This window comes from Impatiens glandulifera, chromosome 1 (genome assembly GCF_907164915.1).
Source record: "Impatiens glandulifera chromosome 1, dImpGla2.1, whole genome shotgun sequence".
Taxonomy (NCBI): domain Eukaryota; kingdom Viridiplantae; phylum Streptophyta; class Magnoliopsida; order Ericales; family Balsaminaceae; genus Impatiens; species Impatiens glandulifera.
This window is the reverse complement of record NC_061862.1, coordinates 15,681,082-15,696,464: the sequence shown is the minus strand read 5'-3', so window position 1 is coordinate 15,696,464 and position 15,383 is coordinate 15,681,082. Positions and strand designations below refer to the sequence as shown.

The 15,383-nt window shown below is 32.0% G+C and overlaps 2 long non-coding RNA genes across 4 annotated transcripts; both read right to left on the bottom strand.

Annotated features, from left to right (window-relative positions):
* Window positions 1-12,049: 12,049 nt before the first annotated feature.
* Window positions 12,050-13,540, bottom strand: LOC124934793. The gene is made up of 3 exons (XR_007099066.1): window positions 13,514-13,540; window positions 13,231-13,378; window positions 12,050-12,321 (listed from the first exon to the last, which is right to left on the bottom strand). It is a non-coding gene; the product is annotated as an uncharacterized LOC124934793 (long non-coding RNA).
* A 65-nt stretch (window positions 13,541-13,605) lies between these two features.
* LOC124922548 lies at window positions 13,606-15,063 on the bottom strand. Of its 3 annotated transcripts, none has more exons than XR_007097833.1 (4): window positions 14,916-15,063; window positions 14,365-14,495; window positions 14,078-14,225; window positions 13,606-13,629 (listed from the first exon to the last, which is right to left on the bottom strand). It is a non-coding gene; the product is annotated as an uncharacterized LOC124922548 (long non-coding RNA). The 3 variants fall into 3 exon arrangements; XR_007097832.1 differs by having other exon boundaries at window positions 13,609-13,661; XR_007097834.1 differs by lacking the exon at window positions 13,606-13,629 and adding an exon at window positions 13,893-13,938.
* Window positions 15,064-15,383: the final 320 nt, after the last annotated feature.

Genomic DNA, 15,383 nt, shown 5'->3' with positions numbered 1-15,383 from the left:
CAAGCTCTGATACCATGTAGAATTTTTAGAGAGAGGAAATTGTAGAGTATATTATTACTGTTTTCATTACATAGGAGGTCTAGTGTTTAAATAATAAACATTACATTTACAAAAAAGGAAATCAATTAAACAATAAAATCATTTAGTTGATTTGACAATCAACGGCTAATTAACAAATCAATTAGTCTAATTGATTGATTTGCTATTGACTTTCTCAACCTTCCATTCTCGGTCAATTAGCAACTCAATTAGTCTATTGATTGATTTGCTATTAATTTTCCAAATTTGATAGATAATTCTACATATTCTTTTGTTTTGTTTAATAATTGTTAAAAATAATTAATAGGTGAATGAGTTTCTAACTTTATTTTATTTTAATTTTTATCATATTATTATAATTTACCACTAAATAAAAGTACAAATAACTTACTTTTTATATTATTAAACAAAATCAAAACAACTAAACACTAAACAAGTTATTTAGATGTATTTTTTTTGTTTAATAAATATCTTTTAATTTAATTAAATTTTATTTTAAAAAAGTTATTTTTTAATTTAAATAATTTATTAATATTTAAAATTATGTTAATAAAAAATATATATTTAAATATATAAAATATTAAATATTATTACAAATAAAAAATAAATAACCTAACAATAGAAACTTTTTTTTTGAGAAATGGCTTACGGCATTAATTAAAATGACCCGAAAAGGGTAAAAAAAGTATAAGAACTAAAATTGAGATTACAACAATTTGCTCAAAATCAACACACAATGGCCATAAGGAATCCACAATTGGCCTAAGAAATGCACACGAACATTAAATCATAGTACAAAAGTGAATAAGGAATGAAACTAGCAATTAATCAACTAATACAAGACGATAGGGGTTGATTTCCTCAGACTCGTGTCTCTTGTCTTTGCCTTTGTTCTTTCTTTCCTTCTTTCTTGTCACCCTTAGGTCTTTTTGGGATATATTTACGGATAGAGTTCCGGATTATTCGTCTTCGCTGGCTTCTCTTGTCACTTTTTTTTTCTTTTGGGCTTGAGTTTGGAGTTGAGCGTATGAGTTGTTTCCCTTAAGGTGGTTTCTTTGACAACGTTGCCGCTTTCTTTGGTTTCGGAGCTAATGTTTTGAGATGTTTTGGCTTTCGCTATCATCCACGTCGACGTCGGGCTTTTTGAACATAATTAGTGGGCAAAGGGTCTCGGTTTAGGCTCGGTGGGATCAGGATCAGTTTGGTTTTCGTTATCGTTCACGTGTTCGTTGTGACTTTCATTTGCTTTGAGGATTTCGATATAAGATTTTTTGACCACCTTGAGATTCTCTTGTTCGGGGGTGGCCACATGGCTTCTTTTGCTTTTCCCCATCCACTTTTTCCGAATACTCGTACATGACCTCAATGGTGGTCATGTTTCTATTTCGGCATCTTAGCTCGAATTTTTCCGATTTTGTACTCGTTGAATCAATCACAATATAAACGCGGGCAAACGTGACCCGTTTAAACGAGTCAAAGTCGGAATCAGTCATGTGACTGGTCGATGCAATAATTGGATTTAAGGCAACGTCAGCTGCATCAGCAACGTTGTGATCGATCGGACACCTAGAAGAAGTGACAGCCCTTTTAGCCAATTTCTCTAGATTCCCTTTACTTTTTCCTTGAGCTTTTAGGTCGGTTGAGGAGGCTGGTCGAACAGAGGCTGGTCGAACGGAGGCTAGTTGAGCGTAGGCTAGTTGAGCGTAGGCTCATCGTGGCTCAGCCTACGCATCAGACAACCAAATGCCTTAGCAACTAGAAACAATTCAGACATGCATCAGAAATCAACAATAGTAATCTGTAGCAGCATAAGACAACAGAGGAGCCAGCAAAAGCCACCCAACCCAGACCAGCCTAATTGAGGAGAAAACTGCACCGTAGACAGCAACCAGTAGATCCCAAAACATCAGCCAAAAAAACCATAAACAATAGACAAAGCCATCTGCACAACAAAATGTCGCTAGACATCGTGTCGTCCGTGCAAATCGGGTTGTGCCGTTTGTGCCTATTGTGCCGCCCGTGCTGATCGTGTCATGCCGCCTGTGCCGATCGCGCTTCCTTTGATCAATACAATATCGTGTTGTCCGTGCAGACCGGGGCGTGCCACATTTTCCTGTGCCACTCGTGCCGATTGTGTCGTGCCGCTTGTGCCGATCACACTTCCTTTAAACAATGTTGATTTCGGCGTCGATTTTATGACTTTCGACTCAAGACAATATCGTACCTCCTATGTTGATTGTGTCGTGGATGTGCCGATCGTGCCACCTGAAAAATCTCCAGAGCTTTTCTCTCTCTCCTAACGTTAGAAACTTGATAAAAATATGTTTAACATTAGCCATCAAAATAACCTTAAATCAAGAGTACTTTAGAATAAGCTAAAAAGTGGAGCTAATAAACTAAATCAAATTTACCTTATAATTTTTAAAATTTCTTATTTTACCAATTTAATGTTTACATTTATTTACCACTAACCAATTGTTAACAATTACATTATGAACTTTTCACTTTAATTTGGTAACAATTGGCTGTATTAATCTATGAACTGAGAATACCTCAATTGGAGTTTGAAAGTGGATCATGAAATTAAGCATATTCTTAAATAAGTTTCATTAAGTTGGAACTAACAATATTCCAATATTCAAGAATTACTACTTAAACCAAAATTAAAACACCAGTATTCCAGATTTAGTCTTTGATCAAGGAACAACTAACTCTATAGAAACTCTAAACATTTTTCATCATGGGAACACCAAACTCTATAAAAACACTAGTCGAACGGAAGGAGAAATGATTTTGCGAAGCCATTCAGATTGATTTTGAAACATGTTTTTTTCCTCAATAGTTGCTTCATTGTCCCAACAACTGAAGCTTTTGTATATCTTGTTAGATGGACCAATAGCCAATACTTTAAGTCCGATTAGATTCTCTAATAGATACTCAAGCAAATCAACTTGGTGTTGGTTTCCTATGAACCCATTCAACTCTAGCTTGGTTATGGTTCCATTAAGACATTTCTCAATGACCTCCTTCTTCCCTATGTACTCTGGTAAGATTTTGAGCAATTGCAACAAAAATTAAAAATATTAAAATGTTATGTAAGGATTTTCAAGAATAATGTGCTTGATTGTTGGAATCTTTATATTCAACTCCAATGTTTGCAACAATGGAAAAGTCTTCAAGATATAAATGATCCATAACCATCCCCTGTAATGGAAAGCATCACAAAACAATCGCCTTATATTAGTGAATGCATGCACATGATCATCTAGGAACCTGAAAATGCCGAAATGCTGTCAGCAAGAAAAGAATAACTCGGTTAGTTTAAAAACAATATTGATCAAGTACAAGAAGAGGAAGATGTACTTGGGAAGTCTTACTTTTAATGAATATAAGTGTGATGATAAAATTAGATTCTCGATCAAAGGGATATCATGACACAATCCATTGATGTTAAATCGGGAATCTACGATCTCGTCTATAAAAATATTAACTAGTCTCGGGGGTTTGTTCTTAAGTGAGAAGAATTCTGTCGGACCAATTAATTGAACTGTATGGAGATTGTTGGCACAAAGATCAATCTTCGTTTTAACGAGACACTTCAAGGATAAAATCTTGAGATATCACTTTGTATCGTATAATGGTCTGAAATTTCATGCAGAGTTAACTTCTCAAGTAAAGGACAACTTTCTAGAACCTTAGTCAATTGAAGGCTGGTTATATTTACACTTTGTACCTCAAGGGAAATGAGTGAACCAAACTTTTCGGAAGTTGACTGATCTTGGAAATTGCAAGAGGCCACTCGCAGATGTTTCAATGACCCTTTATTTTCAGAGACTGTCTTAAGCAACGAAAAATTATATTTCAACTTATATTGTTGTTTGTAGAAAGAAATTGTACGACAACCGAAGGTACCACTGGACAAATCAAGATCAATGATCTCCACACCTTTTCTAACTGCACAAGTGATCCACCGATCAATAGATCGAGAAAAAAACTTCCCCAATTCAAACTGAAGACAGAATGAGTTAATCTTGTTGCTGCCTTTCAACCGCTGCTGCATAATGTGATCCACAAATTTCACAAAATGAGTGTCCCAATGTTTGTGTAAGGGATATCCCAATCCAAGTATATTAAGACGGTTAAATTTGAAGTCAGCATGGTTAATCCAAATGTATCTCCATCTTTTCGATAAAATACTTGTCTTCACTGCATCTTTTATGTTCAACTTACAAATGATTGTGTTCAGAATTTCATCTGGCAACTCACTAAGACGATCATTCTTCTTCTACAAGTTTAGTTGAAACGGATCCACATCATGATCATGATCATCAACAAATCAATTTGAGGGCTATTAAATAAATTAGGATTTCAAAATTGACTAATAGTTTAAATGGTAATACAAAATGTTCCTACTTTAAGGGGGCGGATCTATGTATTACTCCTAAATTTGAAACTGAAAATAGTTATATAAATCAACATGGTATAGCTAGCTTCATACCGCCAATTGAACAGCTTTGTGTCTTCGACTCATTGCCTTAGTGTTATCTATGGAGACAACCGTAATGTAGTAGAAAGAAAAGTCATTCAAGATCAAGCTATACCCGTGGTCTGCAACATCAAATTAATAACAAAATAAAATCAAAGGAAAGGAAAGGAAAGAAAAAGCTTGATTACTGTATCCCTAAGTCACCCACTGGACTGTACAATAAAAGTAGCATGATTATGAGTGAGTTCTTTTTCCATAGTGTTGCCATGGATTTCAAGTTCTTTTTTCAATAAATTACAAAATAATGTTTAGCCTAAAACAACAGCATTGTTCATGACACAAACACTAAAGAACTACATTAAGAGGTTCTTTAAGGCAATTTATAAAACAGGATAATGTATTAATAGTGGAAAGTAGCACTTGGGATAATATAAATACTAGTTCCCTAAGACAAATGTTGTGACCTAGGAAGGTACATAAAGTCAGCAATGCATAAACACGAGAGATTAGCCTCATAAGAGATTATAAAAGTTGTTAGTACTGTAAAAGATTATAGAAGTAGTACTAGTTAAAGTTGTTAGCAGTTGATAGATAGTTAGATAATCAACAATCTATATATGAGTAGTATAAATAGATAGACAAATATAATGTAATAATTTATGTTTTCTTTTTTTAGAAAATGACTTATTGTCATTTACTAAAACCCCAAAGAGATACAAGAGTTCAATCCAGACAAGGTATATTAGTAATTTTTATTAGTAATTTTTATGATATTCTTATATACAGTTCTAATATGGAATTACATAACAAGGTATATTGAGGATGTTTTGAACATTCTATAAAATAGTCAATTGGTAAAGCGATCAAAATGCTTATTTGAATTAAAGAAGCAGGAATATCTAAATCATTTTTTGGGCATCAAAGCATTAAGAGGCTTTCTTCGGCAGGGTATTATCGAAGATTCGTATGCAACTTTGGAACTCTTAACAAACCATTACATAAATTTACTCAAAAATGGTATGTTTAAATGAACTGAAGACGCAGAGAAGACATTTAAACTTTAAAAGAGGCTCAAATTACCACTCCGATATTAGTATTACCTAATTTTCGATTGATCTCAAAATAGAAACAAATGCCAGCATTAGCGCGGTATTGATGTAGAAAGGAATACCTATAGCATATCTGAGCAACTCACTAGCTAAGAGACATTTATGTTTTTCTATATATGAGAAAAATAAAAAGTTCTGATGAAGAAAAATATCACAACAAACATGGTTATCAAAGTTAGGGATTCAATTATACCATAATGTACAATAGGGGAAAGACAAATTTTGTGACCCGAGAAGGTACATGAAGTCAACAATGCATATACACGAAAGATCCAGCCTCATAGAAGATTATAAAAGTTGTTAGTAGTATAAAAGATTATAGAAGTAGTTACTAATTGTTTATGAGTGTCCATACATGAATAGTATAAATAGATAAGGCAAATATGATGTAATAATTTCTGAATTTTTGTTTGTTTTGGAAAATGACTTATTGTCATTTAATAAAATCCAAAAAGGAAAAAAGATACAAGGGTTCAATCAAGACAAGGCAGCTTTTGCCTTGAGATAAAAGAGTCATCAACAAAACAAAAATATATCCAAATGACAACAAAAACAATAACAAACCGTAATAATTTTTTATTTCTTCCTAATAGAATGGGGCTCAGCACCTGCGTTCTTCTGCTCCCCATTTCTGATTCAATTTGTCTTGTCTCTATTCCCTATCTTCTATTATAATTCTCTCCTTGCATGTCAATGGAGTTTGTTTACATTTAACATTTTTTAGAACGAAGAGTCAAGCAAAACAAGTCGATACACATGGTAGACTGGTTCTAATAATAGTGTCATTCAAACATCTTCCAGCTGTAAGTAGAAAGCTTAGACTAGCCATTATTATTTCATAATTGTCTTGAAGATTCTCATTGTTCAAGTTCTGCTCAGGTTGCTTTCGTTAGCGTGGTACCTTAACCATTACAGACGATCTGACTATCACTTTCTTTAGCATTCACACTTGCATTTAGATAATTGCTACCCCAATGGGACAAACTCCAACAGCTATATTGAAGATATAATTTGTATGACAACAGTAACAACATTATTTTGTACAATCGTATCTATTTTAACATTTAGATAAAAGTTCTTCCACACTAGTTTTTGCCTTATCTACCTTAATGCCAGGGGATTCTCATTACCATAAGTATGGTCTATACCAAGATTATTGCTAGAATGCATAGAAATCATACCTTGATTGACATCATTTATCCTGAATCTCGAATCCTTTATAATTCTGTTATTACGAGAAATATTAATGATTTTCAGATCGTCCTCGCGACAAAATCGGCCCCTAAAACCGTCCAGGGAAGAGAGAAACTTTATTGTCAGGAACCGTTATTGAAAAGAGATTACGCATATATAAAATTTTGTCGAACATTTTTTCAATAATTTTATATTCAACATTTTTCATGTCCAAAATTTCAATTTATAAAGGCAACATAATGATAATGAATGAAACCGCCTCATTTGTTTTTGTCACCGCAATGGCAACAAAATAAGCTTATATGATTTTCTTATAAAAGAGTAGACCAAATAATTAAGAGAATATACAGAAAAAATGAAATATTTCTATAATTTCAAACTAAACTATATTTCTATTTCTCAAATTTCAAGCAACCCAAAAATATTTTTAATTCCCAAACCTATACAATTCACGAAAATATAAATCACTATAAAACCAACATTAATAAATGATATTATTCTCATTATTTTTGTACTTTTGTGTTTCTATCCACGCCAAACAACAAAATATATTAATTATATTATTTTTATGACAAAGAAACTAAACAAGAGAATATGCATAAATAAAGTATCCTCAACCTTAATAATTTAATCATTTAATACTTAATATGTTTTAAGTCCAAAATAACAATTTAAGTGATATTGCCTTATAATAAACAAAGATAATAAGTATAAATGAATTATTCTGAAATACAGTGAGTTAAATCATTTGATATTTAATATATTTCACCAATTTAAAATCTCAATATTATAGAACCACTTAATTAAGTGATGTTGTCTCATAATTTTCAAAATGTTTTTTTGTGTTTAATATCGGACAGCAAAATAGGCTTAACAAATTAATTATGAAAAAAATAGATAAATTATTTTGAGAATATAAATAAATGAAATAAAGTATTCTCAAATATAATGCTTCTTAAATTGCAAGTTTAATTATATTTCTCAAGTCATAAATCGAAAGCAACGAAAATCTCATACAACTAACATTAGTAAAATGCTCAAATTCCTTTTAAACTTTTCTTTGTGGTTTTATCCATAAGGGTCAACTAGTCTGAGAATATGCATAAATGAAATGAAGTATTCTCAAACATAATTTTCTTTAATTGAAAACTTGATTATATTTCTCAAGTAAAAAATCGAAAGCCACGAAAATCTCATAACTAGACAATTAACATTAGTAAAATGCCCCAATTCCTTTTCAACTTTTCTTTGTGGTTTTATCCATAAGGGTCAACTAGTTTGAGAATATGCATAAATGAAATGAAGTATTCTCAAACATAGTTTTTCTTAAATTGCAAGTTTAATTATATTTCTCGAGTCACCAATAGAAAGCCACAAAAATCTCATAACTAGACAACTAATATTAGTAGAATGCCCCAATTTCTTTTGAACTTTTTTTTTGTGATTTTATCTATAAGGGTCAACTAGTTTGAGAATATGCATAAATGAAATAAAGTTTCTCAAACATAGTATTCCTTTAATTGCAAACTTGATTATATTTCTCAAGTCACCAATCGAAAGCCACGAAAATCTCATAACTAGACAATTAACATTAGTAAAATGTCCCAATTTCTTTTGAACTTTTCTTTGTGGTTTTATCCATAAGGGTCAACTATTATGAGAATATGCATAAATGAAATGAAGTATTCTCAAACATGATGTTTCTTGAATTACAAAATTGATTATATTTCTCAAATCATAAGTAAAAAGCCACGAAAATATCATAACTAGACAACTAACATTAGTAAAATGCCCAATTCCTTTTGAACTTTTCTTTGTAGTTTTATCCATTAAGGTCAACAAAATAGACTTGTCAAATTATTTTTAAAAGACTTAAACAACTAGGTAAAAGAATATAAAGAAATGAAGTATTCTCAAACACAATTTTCAATCATTTGATACTTCATCACAAAATCAAATACTATATCGAGTCAACTTTTAAAGTTATATCGTCCCATTATTTTGAAATGATGTTTTTGTGTCTATACTCGCAAAGGACAACAAAATATATTTATAAAATTAATTTTCAAAATGATAGACCAACTAGTCAAGAAAATAGGTAGAAATGAAGTATTCTCTAATATAATATACTTCTATCATTTAAAACTGAATACTTCTCTAAAGTTCAAAATCAGAAGGAATGAAAATACCAATCACTATAAACCAACATTAGTAAGTTATATTGTTTCTATTCTTTTTAAAGTTTTTTTGTGATTCTATGAGGACAACAAAATATTTTTAACAAATTATTTTAAAGATTAAAACAACTAAGAACGAGAATATGCAGAAATGATGTATTCTCAACCATAGTGTTATAATTCTATGAAACAAAATCAAAATACTATAGAGTCAACCTTAATTAAGTGATATCACCCCATTCCCCATATTATTCGAAATATTCTTTGTGTTTGTAATTGCAACAAAAAACAACCAATTAAGTATATAATATTACTTTTGAAAAGAATAGATCAACTATTCAAGAGAATATGCAGAAATTAAGTATTCTCTAACATAATACTTTTGTAATTTGAAACCTAATACCTCTAAGTCCAAAATTTCAAGCCATACAAATATCAATCACTATAAAACCAACATTTATAAGTGCGGTTTCATTCTATTTGAGATTTTGTGTTTCTATACATGCGGGGTAACAAAATAGGTTTATCAAATTATTTTTAAGACTAAACAACTAAGAGAATAGACAGAAATAAAGTATTCTCAATAGTAGTGTTTTAATAATTTGATACCAAATAATTATTATTTTATCATTATATACTAATACTTTATTAAGTCATTTACCAAAAAAAATCTATACCTTCTCAAAATCACCACCAATCATATTTGTTAAATTACCTGAATCCAAACAAGGTCTAAGCAATTAATAAGTTAAATATTTTCTAAAATGGCTAAGAAATGGTTTTATTAGTATTTTTTAAGATATTCTTATACATAGTTCTAATATGGAAGAACAACCAAGGCATATTCAGGATGTTTTAAACATTCTAAAAAAAAGTCTATTGGTAAACGATCAAATGTTTATTAGGATTAAAGAAGTAGGAATATATAGGTCATTTCTTAAGCATCAAAGTTTTCATGGGCAGGGTATTATCAAAGATTCGTATGCAACTCAATAAGGGTATATCTAAATGGACTGAAAATGCAGAGAAGGCATTTAAAACTTTGAAAGAGGCTCTAACCACCACTCCAATTTTATTATTACCTGATTTTTCAGGTTGATCTCAAAATAGAAACAAATGCCAACATTTAGTCCATCTGCATCAAGAAACAACAGTTGAAAATCAAATTGACATGTTACATAAAAAATTCAAGAACATCAACATCTAACCGAATCCAAAATTTTTGTCACAAGACCGTAGCACTACAACAAGATAATGTGAAATTCAACTTGAAGACATCAATGTAGTCACCATTTTTGGCAAATCTAACAGAAAAATTGAGTCAAGAAACATACATGTCAACAAAATCAAGGAAGAACTTAAAGGAGCGTCATCATCGACTTCAGCACGAAAAGAGAACGTAGATGGAGATGAAATATTTTGTCGATTAGATGTAAATATAACAAACAAACAACTATAACAAAAGATAGAAGTTTAAATTAGTAGGACTACAAACAACATGAAGCCTATTTTAAAAAACCCTATAATTGATGAAGACAAATTTGATAGAACTAATTCGATAGGGTTAGGAGGGCGAACCAATTTTTCGAAAATTTCACAATCGAAGATAGTGACAAGGTGAATTATGCTATATATTTTTTACGGGCCGAGTTGGAACATGGGTTACTAATTATTTGATGGACCACATGATTTCGACGTGGAGGGATGTATTCACGAATGAAGTTCTATTAGCGTTTCAACCAATAACTCTATACTAAAAATTTTAGGACAACTCAAAAAAAGGAAAGATCTTATTTTGATTGATAGTGGGAGTACTCATTCGTTTATAGACGAAGAAAATGCACGCCAATTGGGTTGGGTTTTAACCTACGATAAAATAATCCGTTAGTATTTACCATTGCAGATGAAGGTTCTTTATATAGGATCGTGCAAAGGAAAATTAATTTACACTCGAGGTATGGACACTCAAATTGCTGCAACATAGTTTAGGGTTGATTGTATGATAAAGATTAAACAAGTAAGCTGGAAGTATCCAAAGCAATGAATGAAGACAAGGATCAATGATTTAAAAATACGTTTGTACGGGATTAAGAATAAGAGAACTTTCAATTTGATGAGTGTAAGTTAGTGAGCTAAAAACTATTAAGAAATGATTGGGTTGTTTTGTAGGACAATTATACCACATAGAAATTAAGCAATCTTCATAAAATAGAATAAACCGATCATAAAAGGATAACCAAACTTGTCCATTCAAAAGTTAATTGAAAAGTACCTCACTGTTTTCATAGAACCAAACCAGCTGCCTGCCTGTCTCCAATTCAAAAAACTTTTCAATTCAAAAAACTGATCATTCTAATAATCTCAAACGATTCCACCAAATCTGAGACTATACCTTTATCCCTATTCAAAAAAGGCTTCAATAGCAGAGATGAAGAGGGTTGGGTTTATAAGAAACAACACAAGTTTATTTGTTTATCCGATTATCCTTGTTAAGAATAAAGATGGAACATGGATATTTTGTGTAGAGTACATATAACAAAATGAAATCACAATCAAGGATAAGTACCTTATATCTGTAGTGGACGAGTTACTGGATGAGCTCTATGAAGCAACGATTTTCATCAACCTCGACATATGTGCGGATTATCATCAAATAAGGATCAGAGAAGAGGACATCCACAAAATTATTTTCAGAACTCATTCTAGACTGTATGAATTCAAGAGTAATGACATTCGAATTATCAAATTCAACTGCAACATTCTAAGTATTAATAATTGAAATATTTTCGAGTATGGCCAAGAAAAGGTATTATTAATATATTTTTTTATGATATTTTTATATACAGTTCTAATATGGAACTACATCTAAGGTATTTTGAGAAAGTTATGAAAATTTTTAAAAAAACAGTATAATCGTAAGCGATCAAAATGTTTATTTGGATTAAAGAAGCAGGAATATCTAGGTCATTTTTGGGCATCAAAGCATGAAGAGGTTTTTTTGGGCAGGGTATTATCGAAGATTTGTATGCAACTTGGAACTATTAACAAACCATTACATGGTTTTACTCAAGAATGGTATGTTTAAATGGACTGAAGATGCAGAGAAGACATTTAAAACTTGAAAAAGGCTCTAACCACCACTCTGGTATTAGTATTACCTGATTTTACAATTGATCTCAAAGTACAAATAAATGTCAGCATTGGCGCAGTATTGATGTAGAAAAGAATAGATGCCAACATTGGCGCAGTATTGATGTAGAAAAGAATACCCATCGCGTATCTGAGCAAATCACTTGCTAAGACACATTATGATTCTCTACACATGAGAAGAAACTGTTAGCAGTATTAATGGCATTATTTAAGTAAAGAAATTACCTTTATGGTAAGCATTTTCATTATCATGATAAAAAGTTTGAAGTTTCTGATGGAGAAAATTATCACTACAGTCCGGCAACAAACATGGTTATCAGAGTTATTTGGATTGAACTATACCATAATGTACAATAGGGGAATGACAAACGTTGTGACCCGAAAAGGTACTTGAAGTCAGTAATGCATATGCACGGGAAACTGTAAACATTATTAATGTCAGTTTCTAATTGAAGAAATTACCTTTATGGTAGGCATTTTTATTTTAATAGAAGATTCTAGAAGTTGTTAGTAGTGTAAAAGATTATAGAATAGATAGTTAGATAACCAACTGTCATTATATGAGTAGTGTAAATAGTAGGCAAATATGATGTAATAATTTCTAATTTCTTCCTAATGGAATGAAACTCAGCCCCCCTCCGTTCATATTCTCAATCTATCTCGTTTATATTTATTATCTTCTATCATAATTCTCCCTCCTTGCTAATTCTGGTTACTATTAAAGATTTTGTTTAGTTTGTGCCCTCTTTGTAGATCGGGACACAACAACAGACTTAGCAGAATATACAAGAACAGTCGCATCAGTTTGGCCAAGTGCAGTAGAAGGATCGTACAAAGAGATAAAGAAATACAAAAGTTTATAATATTACTCGCATCTCAACCAAATAAATGTCTATTCAACAAGTAATAAGACAATATCATCAAATATAGAAACAATAACAAATAAGGGAAGCTGTGAGAATAAATTTTAACCATTCTTTATATATAAGATTATATTGTTGCTCGTATGGGAAATTAGGGTTTGTCTGAGACATTAATTATTAGAAATGTAATGAGATGAGAAGAACTGACCGACCTGAGGATGATGTGGAAGGAACGGTCGTCAGGTGGTGGATTTCACTCTCCGATCACACTTCTCCTCTTAACTGGCGTAGAGCTCCGACCGACCGAGAAGAGAGACGCGGAGGATTCGGTGGTGGAGGAGTGTATTTATACTTTTAATTCTGAATGGTAACATAATAAAAAAAACAAAAAGTTGGAACATAAAGACTAGTTTTGATAAAGAAGTCACTTTTAGTAGTGAGAATACAAAAGCAAGGCATCTATCTGTAAATCACTAGTAAATAAAGGGTATGAACCTGAATTGAGGTATGAACCTGAATTGGTCTTTTTTCGTGTAATCTTCATACTGGTGACAGATGTATCTTCCTCCATTTTTGCCATTTTGCATGGATGATAGTACATCAAACCCAGACTGCAACTATGAACAGTGCACTCATAGGTTCTCTTAGCGCAGCAGCAAGACATGAATATGAAAAAGATACATTTGTCATTTTGGTAAAAAAATCAGAAACAAAACATTCTCAATTGAAGCAGAACATTATACTACAATTTGGGGATATTGATGTAGAAACTAATTCTTATACCAAATGAAAAATATCGATCATATTCAAAAAATAATATCAGTTTGCCCCAAAAAAAACCCTTAAACCAAATAATGTTTTGAGGTGCAATGGGGCGAACCTTCATCCATTTTCCGTCAAGAAAGAGTTTCATTGATCAACTAATTAAAGAAACATGATTATTGATTGACTCGATTACATTGATTGATCAAACAGGGTAAGAAAGTTTGGGAAATTAGGGTTTGTCTGAGCCATTAATTATTAGAAATGATATGAGATGAGAAAAACTGACCGACCGACCTGAGGATGATGTGGAAGGAACGGTCGTCGGTTGGTGGATTTCACTCTCCGATCACACTTCTCCTCTTAACTGGCGTAGAGCTCCGACCGACCGAGAAGAGAGACGCGGAGGATTCGGTGGTGGAGGAGTGTATTGATACTTTTAATTCTGAATGGTAACATAATAAAGAAAAAAAAAGTTGAACATAAAGACTAGTTTTGATAAAGAAAACCACTTTCAATAGTGAGAATACAAAAGCAAGGCATAAATCTATCTGAAAATTGACTAGTAAATAAAGGGTATGAACCTGAATTGGACTTTTTTCGTGTAATCTTCATACTGGGTGACAGATGTATCTTCCTCCATTTTTGCCATTTTGCATGGATGATAGTACATCAAACCCAGACTGCAACTATGAACAGTGCACTCATAGGTTCTCTTAGCGCAGCAGCAAGACATGAATATGAAAAAGATACATTTGTCATTTTGGTAAAAAAATCAGAAACAAAACATTCTCAATTGAAGCAGAACATTATACTACAATTTGGGGATATTGATGCAGAAACTAATTCTTATACCAAATGAAAAATCTCGATCATATTCAAAAAATAATATCAGTTTGCCCAAAAAAAAACCCTTAAACCAAATAATGTTTTGAGGTGCAATGGGGCGAACCTTCATCCATTTTCCGTCAAGAAAGAGTTTCATTGATCAACTAATTAAAGAAACATGATTATTGATTGACTCGATTGATTACATTGATTGATCAAACAGGGTAAGAAAGTTTGGGAAATTAGGGTTTGTCTGAGCCATTAATTATTAGAAATGATATGAGATGAGAAAAAATGACCGACCGACCTGAGGATGATGTGGAAGGAACGGTCGTCGGTTGGTGGATTTCACTCTCCGATCACACTTCTCCTCTTAACTGGCGTAGAGCTCCGACCGACCGAGAAGAGAGACGCGGAAGATTCGGTGGTGGAGGAGTGTATTGATACTTTTAATTCTGAATGATAACATAATAAAGAAAACAAAAAGTTGAACATAAAGACTAATTTTGATAAAGAAAACCACTTTCAATAGTGAGAATACAAAAGCAAGGCATAAATCTATCTGAAAATTGACTAGTAAATAAAGGGTATGAACCTGAATTGGACTTTTTTCGTGTAATCTTCATACTGGGTGACAGATGTATCTTCCTCCATTTTTGCCATTTTGCATGGATGATAGTACATCAAACCCAGACTGCAACTATGAACAGTGCACTCATAGGTTCTCTTAGCGCAGCAGCAAGACATGAATATGAAAAAGATACATTTGTCATTT